Source organism: Pseudochaenichthys georgianus, chromosome 10 (assembly GCF_902827115.2).
Source record: "Pseudochaenichthys georgianus chromosome 10, fPseGeo1.2, whole genome shotgun sequence".
Classification (NCBI taxonomy): Eukaryota; Metazoa; Chordata; class Actinopteri; order Perciformes; family Channichthyidae; genus Pseudochaenichthys; species Pseudochaenichthys georgianus.
The window spans coordinates 9,128,581-9,139,061 of record NC_047512.1 but is presented as its reverse complement, the minus strand read 5'-3'; positions in this window follow the sequence as shown (position 1 = coordinate 9,139,061).

Genomic DNA, 10,481 nt, shown 5'->3' with positions numbered 1-10,481 from the left:
AAAAGTGTCTCTCATCAAAAACAAATTGTCCACAATTGATCTGCCAGGGATGCAATATGTCTGATCAGGACCGATAAGAAGTTCGATAAAAACCTTCAGTCTGTTAGCTAAGACCTTTGACAGTATCTTATAGTCCGTACATAGGAGAGCCACAGGTCTCCAGTTCTTCAGCAGGGTTAGATCTCCTTTCTTAGGCAACAGTGAAATCACTGCACGCCTACAGGAAGCTGGAAGAGTCCCTTTCCCAAAGGACTCCATCAACACTTCTAGCAAGTCATGTCCCAGAATACTCCAGAAATGTTTAAAAAAGTCTGCAGGTAAACCGTCTATGCCGGGAGCCTTGCCGGAGGCCATCTGTGTCACCGCAGAGGTCAGTTCCTCCAGCGTAATGTCAGAGCCCAGGGTGTCACTTTCGGCTGGACTCAGCTGTGGAAGACCCTGAAGAAGTTCATCAGCAGCTTCCACGTCACAACCTTCAGCTTTGAACAGGTCCGTGTAGAAGGACACTGCATGCCTCCTCATCTCAGCAGGCTCAGAGGTTACCTGTCCATCGGGGAGACGCAGACATACCATCTGCTTCCTTTGGCCCACAGACCTCTCCAGGTTGAAGAAGAAGGTGGTTGGTGCATCAATGTCTCTCATGGAAGTGAAACGGGCTCTGATCAGGGCTCCCTTGGCTTTCTCCTGAAGAAAACAGTTAAGCTGTTGTTGTTTTAGGAGGGACTGTTCTATATTTCGAGCAGACACACTCTCTAACTCTCTGATCTCCCTCTCTAACTGCTCTATAGCTCTCCTAATGTTTGCAGTGGAGTAGGCTGTATACTGTTGGCAGAACACTCTAATCTGAGCCTTTCCTACCTCCCACCACTGACTCAGGGAGGGAAAAGATTCTTTCTTTGATTTCCAGTTGATCCAAAATAATTTAAAATTCTCACAAAAAGTCAAATCTTGTAAAATTTTAACATTAAACTGCCAGAACGATCTCGGCTTCTCTGTGTTGGATAAAACTAAATCTAAAGAAACTAGCTGATGGTCTGTGAAACCAACCGGTTGGATGTGACAGTTCACTGCACGAGTAATAGAAGAAGCAGACATGTAAAATCTGTCTAGCCTGGCTGCACTGACGCCCCCATCTAGCATTCTCATCCAGGTGTATTGTTTAACAGAGGGGTGTTTCGTCCTCCACACATCCACTAAGTCAGCCTCTCTCATCACCTGTGACAGTAAAAGGGACGACTGAGGATGCGGCTCCCGTCCTATTCTGTCTAAAGTGACATTAGTGCAAGCGTTCCAGTCCCCCCCCAGTATCACACACTCCCCCTGTACACTAGTGTCCAACTCATCTTTTAATAACTGAAACACAGATACACGTGCAGGGCCCTGATTGGGTGCATAAACATTAATAAAAGTGAAAAAAAAACTCTAACAGTTCCACCTTCACCATCAAGGCTCTACCTGCCACTATCTCTGTGCTGGATACAATCTTAACATTTAGAGAGGGGGAGAAAAAAACAGCTACTCCAGCACTGAGGTTTGAGCCATGACTGAGTACATACTGACACCCCCACCACATCCCCCAGTCCGTCTCATTCAGGCTATCACTGTGCGTTTCCTGCAGAAATATCACATCTAATTTTTTCTGATTAAAGACCTCCAGCACTAAAGCTCTTTTCTGTGCACTTCTACCCCCGTTAATGTTTAAAGAAGCAACCCTTAAAGCCTGCATCAGAGGAAGGAGATAGAGAAAGATAACAGACAGGTACACACGGCAGAGAGGAGACACCCAGTGTTGCATGATCATGTTGACATTATTTAGACCTTTTCAGTTTCCCCCCTTTTTTGCTTCCTTACGGAACTTTTCTCATATTAGTCACATGCTTCCTGAGACGATAGCGTTTCTTTTCATCCAGCAGGTCTAACCCTACAACTTTCTGAAGAGTGCTCACCGTGTGAAGAAACTTGTTAGTGTCAGGGAAAAACTCTCTCACTTCCACTGCCTTGCCAAAGGACTCATCTAAAAAGACATTAATTTCTTCCAAAGAATATATCTCTGCGTTATGAGAGAGACTATCTGCAATTGAAACACAGTCAGAATCCCCCTCACCGTCTGTGTCCATCTCTGTCACCTCATTAATGTCTGCAGCCTGTTGAAGCTCTTTTTGCCTCCCAGAGCCAGACGGCAGCTCCTGCTGCGTGCCAACAGCCTCCACCTGTCCCACAGCCCCGGTCCTCACCTGTCCCGCTACATCATCTCCCACCCGTTTACCTGTTTCCACATGTTCTCCTCTCACACTCACCACATTCTCTACAATCCCCGTTTCATCTCTCCCGATATTCATCTCTACTTCATCCGCAGCCCCTGGGGCCCCGGCGGGTGCAACAGCAGCCCCCGCGACACCGGGCTCCGCGGCCGCCGACCCAGCGGCCCCGGCCGCCCCAGCGACTGGCTCGGCGGCCACGGGCTCGGCGGCCACGGGCTCCGCCGCCACGGGCTCCGCCGCCACGGGCTCCACCGCCCCGGGCTCGGCGGCCTCGGGCTCGGCGGCCTCGGGCTCGGCCGCACCCGGCGGAGCGGCGTGCCGTCTCTGTGGACATGCAACACGTTTGTGACCCGACTCCCCACACTCAAAACACTTTACGTTCCCTGAGCTCGCATAAACCATATAAAACCCCTCTTCATGCCTCACCCGGAAAGACACATCCAGTGTCTGAGTGGGACAAGTCAGAAACATGAACACCTGTCTCCGTAGAGATTGGACATGTTTTAACTTTTCATCTTTACACCCCAGAGCAACAGTGCGGAGATTACTGGCAAACTTACCGAACCGCTTCAGCTCCCGTTCCAGCGCCTCATTCGGGATGAATGGAGGAACACCAGACACAGTGATCCGCGTGGACGGTGTCGCCAACGGCGAAACTTGGATATATTCCTCGTTTACCATTAATCCGCTCTCAATAAGTTCGGTTACATATTTCTGGTCTTTCAAAAAGACCACGACCGCTTTGTTCATGTGGGAAGCATAGGAGATGTTTACATGGCCTACCTGCTCCCCCACAGCCAGCAGCACCTGCTCCACTGTGCTTGCGGCCTGAGCCACCAAACGCACTCCGTGTCTCAGAGACACCGGCGGCGCCCCGAAGGACGCCATCCCAGCCACGAGGCACGGAAAAACAAATTAACCGTACTTGGAAAGAGTACAAATATCCCCACGTAAGATCATACAGTGAAAGAAAACGATTGAAACAGAAACAAACGAACTAAAATGAAAATCCCTCTTCCCTCTTCAAAAACACACCTCCACCGAAGAAGAAGAAGAAGAAGAAGAAGAAGAAGAAGAAGAAGAAGAAGAAGAAGAAGAAGAAGAAGAAGAAGAAGAAGAAGAAGAAGAAGAAGAAGAAGAAGAAGAAGAAGAAGAAGAAGAAGAAGAAGAAGAAGAAGAGGAAAGGAACTCGGAAGTATTCTAAAAGTAATCTGCCAAAAATCCGGCCCACCTTATATTTTTACAGGCCCACCCTAAAGTACATTTTTGCCTACGCTACTGTTTTTTGCGAGCAACGTGACCAACAACCAATCACATGAATCTCTTGCCCCGAGATACAAAGCAATAGCAATGTTAAAATAATTAAAAAAACTTAAAAAAAAAAAAAAAACTCCAACAGGCGAAAACCTACCAGTTTCACCCACTGTCCCTGCCACCTCCCTCCATGCCTCGCTCCCCTGGTTTGTATCCCGGTAGATGAACAGAGACCGATCATTCAACCCCTGGGTGATTCACTACCGCTATAATGAATTTTCCCTCCATTTTCCGGAATATGAGGTAATGACCTGCGTAGTCTCTCCCAGCATACACGCGGTTCGACTGGCTAGCGCTTGTACTGGCAGATTTGCATAAACGGGATTTCATTGGCTGACGCTTCTGCCGAGGCGCCAACAAAATTGAACATTGCTCAACTTTTGAAGCGAGCAACGCCAGCAACGCTCCACGTCGCTTCCCAAAATACAGTCCTGCTAAAAGTGATGTCACCCTATTCAAAGTGAATGGGCAGAAGCGTTGGAAGCTTTAACGCGCGCCACCGTGTGGACGGGCCGTCACAGTAGCTCTACGCCAGAAACCTCGTGGAGGAGAAAAAAAAAAAAAAAAAATAAACAAATATAATAATAATAATAAAAATTGGAATACCACCCCTCCACTCCCATTATCATCCCTCAGCTAGCAGCTGCGCTATCTACTCACCCAGATTCCGTGTTCGTTGACTATCTCTGTCAGGGCTCTCCCAAGGCTTCAGGGTAGGGGTCCTCCCATCTCCCACAGTGACTTTCGTAGCAAGAAACTTAGTCAGCCGCTAAAGAACCCAACATAGTTTCCCAGCTCATCGACAAAGAACTTCTCAAAGGATATATAATCGGCCCTTTTAGCTCCTCCACCTTCTCAGTGTTCCGTTCAAATCCCATCGGAATAAGCCACACGTAAATAAAAGGCTGATTTCGATCTGTCCGCTCCCCGCTCTGGCCATTCAGCAGCGTCAATAGCATCATCCCTCCAGATCAGTTCTCCCTTCATCATGCCTCAGTGGATAAAGCAATAAAGATGATCAAGTTCACAGGGCACGGAGCTCGGCTCTCCAAAGCGGACATTACCGATGCCTTCAACATCATCCCCATTCATCCGTCTCAGTGGAATTAGTTCGGTATTAAGTGGGAGTTCAAACTCTATTGTCGCAGAAGCAGCCCCTGCTTCTTCAATTTCTTCTCGGAAGCGCTCTGCTGGATCCTGCTGAAACCCGCTGAACATCGTCAGAATCCCCTCCGTCCTTCACCTACTGGACGACTCCTCCCCATAGTCCCACCACAGGACAGCTCAGGGATCTCACTGGCCAAGCTTAAACACTGCTTCAGGAGTTAGGTGTCCCTCTCTCCAAAGAGAAAATGTTAGGTCCCGACACACGCTTAGAGTTCTTAGGCATCATCCTCGACTCCATAGACATGAAGGCGTCTCTCCCCTCTGACAAATTGCAGCGCATCCGGGACATCACCAAGTCATACTGCGAGCAACACGTTATCACAAAATAACAGTTGCTCTCCCTTCTCGGACACCTCAACTTCGCCATGCATGTCATCCCCCAGGGGCGCTCGTTCATCTCCCGCCTCCTGGACGCAGCATCAGCGGTCGACAAACTCCATAACTGCGTTTTCTTAGACGAAGGCTGCCGCTCAGACCTACGTTTCTGGTCCCTCCTGCTCGCCCACTGGAACGGAGTTACTTTCTTTTACGATGACCTCGTGCGTTCCTCTGACTCAATGAGGTTCTTCACGGATGCCGCCCCATCCGTGGGTTTTGGGGGTTTCTTCCAGGGAGAGTGGTTCGCAGGGTCATGGCCCCTGTCAATTTCTACCTCAAGCAAGTTCTCATTAAATCCGGCCTATCACCTATATCATACCCGGGACATTCCTTCAGGATAGGTGCAGCCACCTCTGCTGCTAATCAAGGTCTCTCTACCTCATCCCTACAACAACTAGGACGGTGGTCCTCCTCCGCCTTCACAACCTACATTCGCCCAGACATCAGCGCCGTACTGGCTTCCCAAAGATCTCTCAGACCCTGACTATGGTATCTATGCATATAACTGGTGGTGGCTCATAAATACATTCACAAGTATACATGTCTCACTTAGGTACCTGATATTCAAACTGCATTCCTGTCCTAATTCCGCGGGCCCCGCCCACAGGGAATAATGGCTCGTCTCACGCTGCAACTACATGTAACAGGCTTCATCTCCGGCACACAGGTATTTCATTCCCAGGCCTCGCTCAAACGTATCAGAGTAAATGTATTTCCTGCAGTCAGGCGTGGACTCGGCCACCGTACACCCCCGTGGCAGTTACAAAACAAAGGAAATAAAGAAAGAGAAAAGAGTAAAGAAAAAGATATATATATATACATATATATATATATATATAGCCTGCGAAGTCAGGCGTGGCGGAAGGCCACCGTACGCTTCGGTGTCAGTTACGAAAGAAAGAGAAAAGAGCAAAGAAAAATATGTATATAGCCTGCGAAGTCAGGCGTGGCGGAAGGCCACCGTACACTTCGGTGTCAGTTACGAAAGAAAGATAAAAGAGCAAAGAAAAAGATGCATATAGCCTGCGAAGTCAGGCGTGGCGGAAGGCCACCGTACACTTCGGTGTCAGTTACGAAAGAAAGAGAAAAGAGCAAAGAAAAATATGTATATAGCCTGCGAAGTCAGGCGTGACGGAAGGCCACCGTACACTTCGGTGTCAGTTACGAAAGAAAGAGAAAAGAGCAAAGAAAAAGATGCATATAGCCTGCGAAGTCAGGCGTGGCGGAAGGCCACCGTACACTTCGGTGTCAGTTACGAAAGAAAGAGAAAAGAGCAAAGAAAAATATGTATATAGCCTGCGAAGTCAGGCGTGGCGGAAGGCCACCGTACACTTCGGTGTCAGTTACGAAAGAAAGAGAAAAGAGCAAAGAAAAAGATGTATATAGCCTGCGAAGTCAGGCGTGGCGGAAGGCCACCGTACACTTCGGTGTCAGTTACGAAAGAAAGAGCAAAGGAAAAGATGTATATAGCCTGCGAAGTTCAGGCGTGGCGGAAGGCCACCGTACACTTTGGTGTCGTGGCGGAAGGCCACCGTTACAAAACGAAACCGCTCGCTCCTCGGCGTAGTCAAGCCCTGCTGGCCAGGCATGCGACCCGCAGGTCGTTTTCAGGTAAGACCGGCACTGATTTCGGCAGTCAGAGTCTCAGCATGACCCGTAAGCTCCGGCAGTGATTCCGGCACTATGTCGCTCATATACGTGTTAATCTATTATCTTTCCTTCCCAGATCACCAGTCACCCCACAAGGTAAGCAACTCAGTTCATCTCAGTATTTCATACTTCACTGGTTTTGGGGATTTCATCGGAGCGGTGCTTTCCCTCCTAAATGATTATCCTGCAAACCGGGGCCTAATCGCCAAACACCATTACATTCTCCTGTTGTATTATCATGGCAATCATTTCATTCATATGACGTGTAAACAATAAATATGTAATATCTTACATCACGTCTCTCCGGTTTGAAATGAAGCTTAGCGCAAGTTCAATAAGGAAGACCTAACACGAGTCACTTACACGTCACTCGATGGCTCCCTTCCCCCCTCATTAAATATGAGGGCGTCACCCCTCAGCTGCCAATAGCTGCACATGCTAAATTCCTTAAATGCCTGCTCTTCCTCCCTGTCAGTTGTCATTTGCAGATGACCGCAACCCGCCTCCACCCCTCTCGCCTCCAGTCTCCTCCAGGACAAGGCTGTTTTTAACATTTGACAGATTTATGCTTAATTCTCTCCAAAAGTCATCTGAATGACAGTTTTGGAGAGAATCAAGCATAAATCTGTCAAATGTTAAAAACAGCCTTGTTTCACTGAAATAGCCTCAAAATCACAAACTGACATTCAGATTACTTATGGAGATAGTTAAGCATAAATGTCATCTATTCAGCCATTCGGCAGTTTGTGATTTTGAGGTTATTTCATTGAAACAAGGCTGTTTTGGACATTTCACAGATTTATGCTTAATTCTCTCCAAAAGTCATCTGAATGGCAATTTGTGATTTTGAGGTTATTTCATTGAAACAAGGCTGTTTTGGACATTTGACAGATTTATGCTTAAATCTCTCCAAAAGTCATCTGAATGGCAATTTGTGATTTTGAGGTTATTTCATTGAAACAAGGCTGTTTTGGATATTTGACAGATTTATGCTTAATTCTCTCCAAAAAGTCATCTGAATGGCAATTTGCGATTTTGAGGTTATTTCATTGAAACAAGGCTGTTTTGGACATTTGACAGATTTATGCTTAATTCTCTCCAAAAAGTCATCTAAATGGCAATTTGTGATTTTGAGATTATTTCATTGAAACAAGGCTGTTTTGGATATTTGACAGATTTATGCTTAATTCTCTCCAAAAGTCATCTGAATGGCAATTTGTGATTTTGAGGTTATTTCATTGAAACAAGCCTGTTTTGGATATTTGACAGATTTATGCTTAATTCTCTCCAAAAGTCATCTGAATGACAGTTTTGGAGAGAATCAAGCATAAATCTGTCAAATGTTAAAAACAGCCTTGTTTCACTGAAATAGCCTCAAAATCACAAACTGACATTCAGATTACTTATGGAGATAGTTAAGCATAAATGTCATCTATTCAGCCATTCGGCAGTTTGTGATTTTGAGGTTATTTCATTGAAACAAGGCTGTTTTGGACATTTGACAGATTTATGCTTAATTCTCTCCAAAAGTCATCTGAATGGCAATTTGTGATTTTGAGGTTATTTCATTGAAACAAGGCTGTTTTGGACATTTGACAGATTTATGCTTAATTCTCTCCAAAAAGTCATCTCAATGGCAATTTGCGATTTTGAGGTTATTTCATTGAAACAAGGCTGTTTTGGATATTTGACAGATTTATGCTTAATTCTCTCCAAAAGTCATCTGAATGGCAATTTGTGATTTTGAGGTTATTTCATTGAAACAAGGCTGTTTTGGACATTTGACAGATTTATGCTTAATTCTCTCCAAAAGTCATCTGAATGGCAATTTGTGATTTTGAGGTTATTTCATTGAAACAAGGCTGTTTTGGACATTTGACAGATTTATGCTTAAATCTCTCCAAAAGTCATCTGAATGGCAATTTGTGATTTTGAGGTTATTTCATTGAAACAAGGCTGTTTTGGATATTTGACAGATTTATGCTTAATTCTCTCCAAAAGTCATCTGAATGACAGTTTTGGAGAGAATCAAGCATAAATCTGTCAAATGTTAAAAACAGCCTTGTTTCACTGAAATAGCCTCAAAATCACAAACTGACATTCAGATTACTTATGGAGATAGTTAAGCATAAATGTCATCTGAATGGCAGTTTGTGATTTTGAGGTTATTTCAATGAAACAAGGCTGTTTTGGACATTTGACAGATTTATGCTTAATTCTCTCCAAAAAGTCATCTGAATGGCAATTTGCGATTTTGAGGTTATTTCATTGAAACAAGGCTGTTTTGGATATTTGACAGATTTATGCTTAATTCTCTCCAAAAGTCATCTGAATGGCAATTTGTGATTTTGAGGTTATTTCATTGAAACAAGGCTCTTTTGGATATTTGACAGATTTATGCTTAATTCTCTCCAAAATTCATCTGAATGACAGTTTTGGAGAGAATCAAGCATAAATCCGTCAAATGTTAAAAACAGCCTTGTTTCACTGAAATAGCCTCAAAATCACAAACTGACATTCAGATTACTTATGGAGATAGTTAAGCATAAATGTCATCTATTCAGCCATTCGGCAGTTTGTGATTTTGAGGTTATTTCATTGAAACAAGGCTGTTTTGGACATTTCACAGATTTATGCTTAATTCTCTCCAAAAGTCATCTGAATGGCAATTTGTGATTTTGAGGTTATTTCATTGAAAAAAGGCTGTTTTGGACATTTGACAGATTTATGCTTAATTCTCTCCAAAAGTCATCTGAATGGCAATTTGTGATTTTGAGGTTATTTCATTGAAACAAGGCTGTTTTGGACATTTGACAGATTTATGCTTAAATCTCTCCAAAAGTCATCTGAATGGCAATTTGTGATTTTGAGGTTATTTCATTGAAACAAGGCTGTTTTGGATATTTGACAGATTTATGCTTAATTCTCTCCAAAAGTCATCTGAATGACAGTTTTGGAGAGAATCAAGCATAAATCTGTCAAATGTTAAAAACAGCCTTGTTTCACTGAAATAGCCTCAAAATCACAAACTGACATTCAGATTACTTATGGAGATAGTTAAGCATAAATGTCATCTATTCAGCCATTCGGCAGTTTGTGATTTTGAAGTTATTTCATTGAAACAAGGCTGTTTTGGATATTTGACAGATTTATGCTTAATTCTCTCCAAAAGTCATCTGAATGACAGTTTTGGAGAGAATCAAGCATAAATCTGTCAAATGTTAAAAACAGCCTTGTTTCACTGAAATAGCCTCAAAATCACAAACTGACATTCAGATTACTTATGGAGATAGTTAAGCATAAATGTCATCTATTCAGCCATTCGGCAGTTTGTGATTTTGAGGTTATTTCATTGAAACAAGGCTGTTTTGGACATTTGACAGATTTATGCTTAATTCTCTCCAAAAAGTCATCTGAATGGCAATTTGTGATTTTGAGGTTATTTCATTGAAACAAGGCTGTTTTGGACATTTGACAGATTTATGCTTAATTCTCTCCAAAAAGTCATCTGAATGGCAATTTGTGATTTTGAGGTTATTTCATTGAAACAAGGCTGTTTTGGACATTTGATAGATTATGCTTAATTCTCTCCAAAAGTCATCTGAATGGCAATTTGTGATTTTGAGGTTATTTCATTGAAACAAGGCTGTTTTGGATATTTGACAGATTTATGCTTAATTCTCTCCAAAAGTCTTCTGAATGACAGTTTTG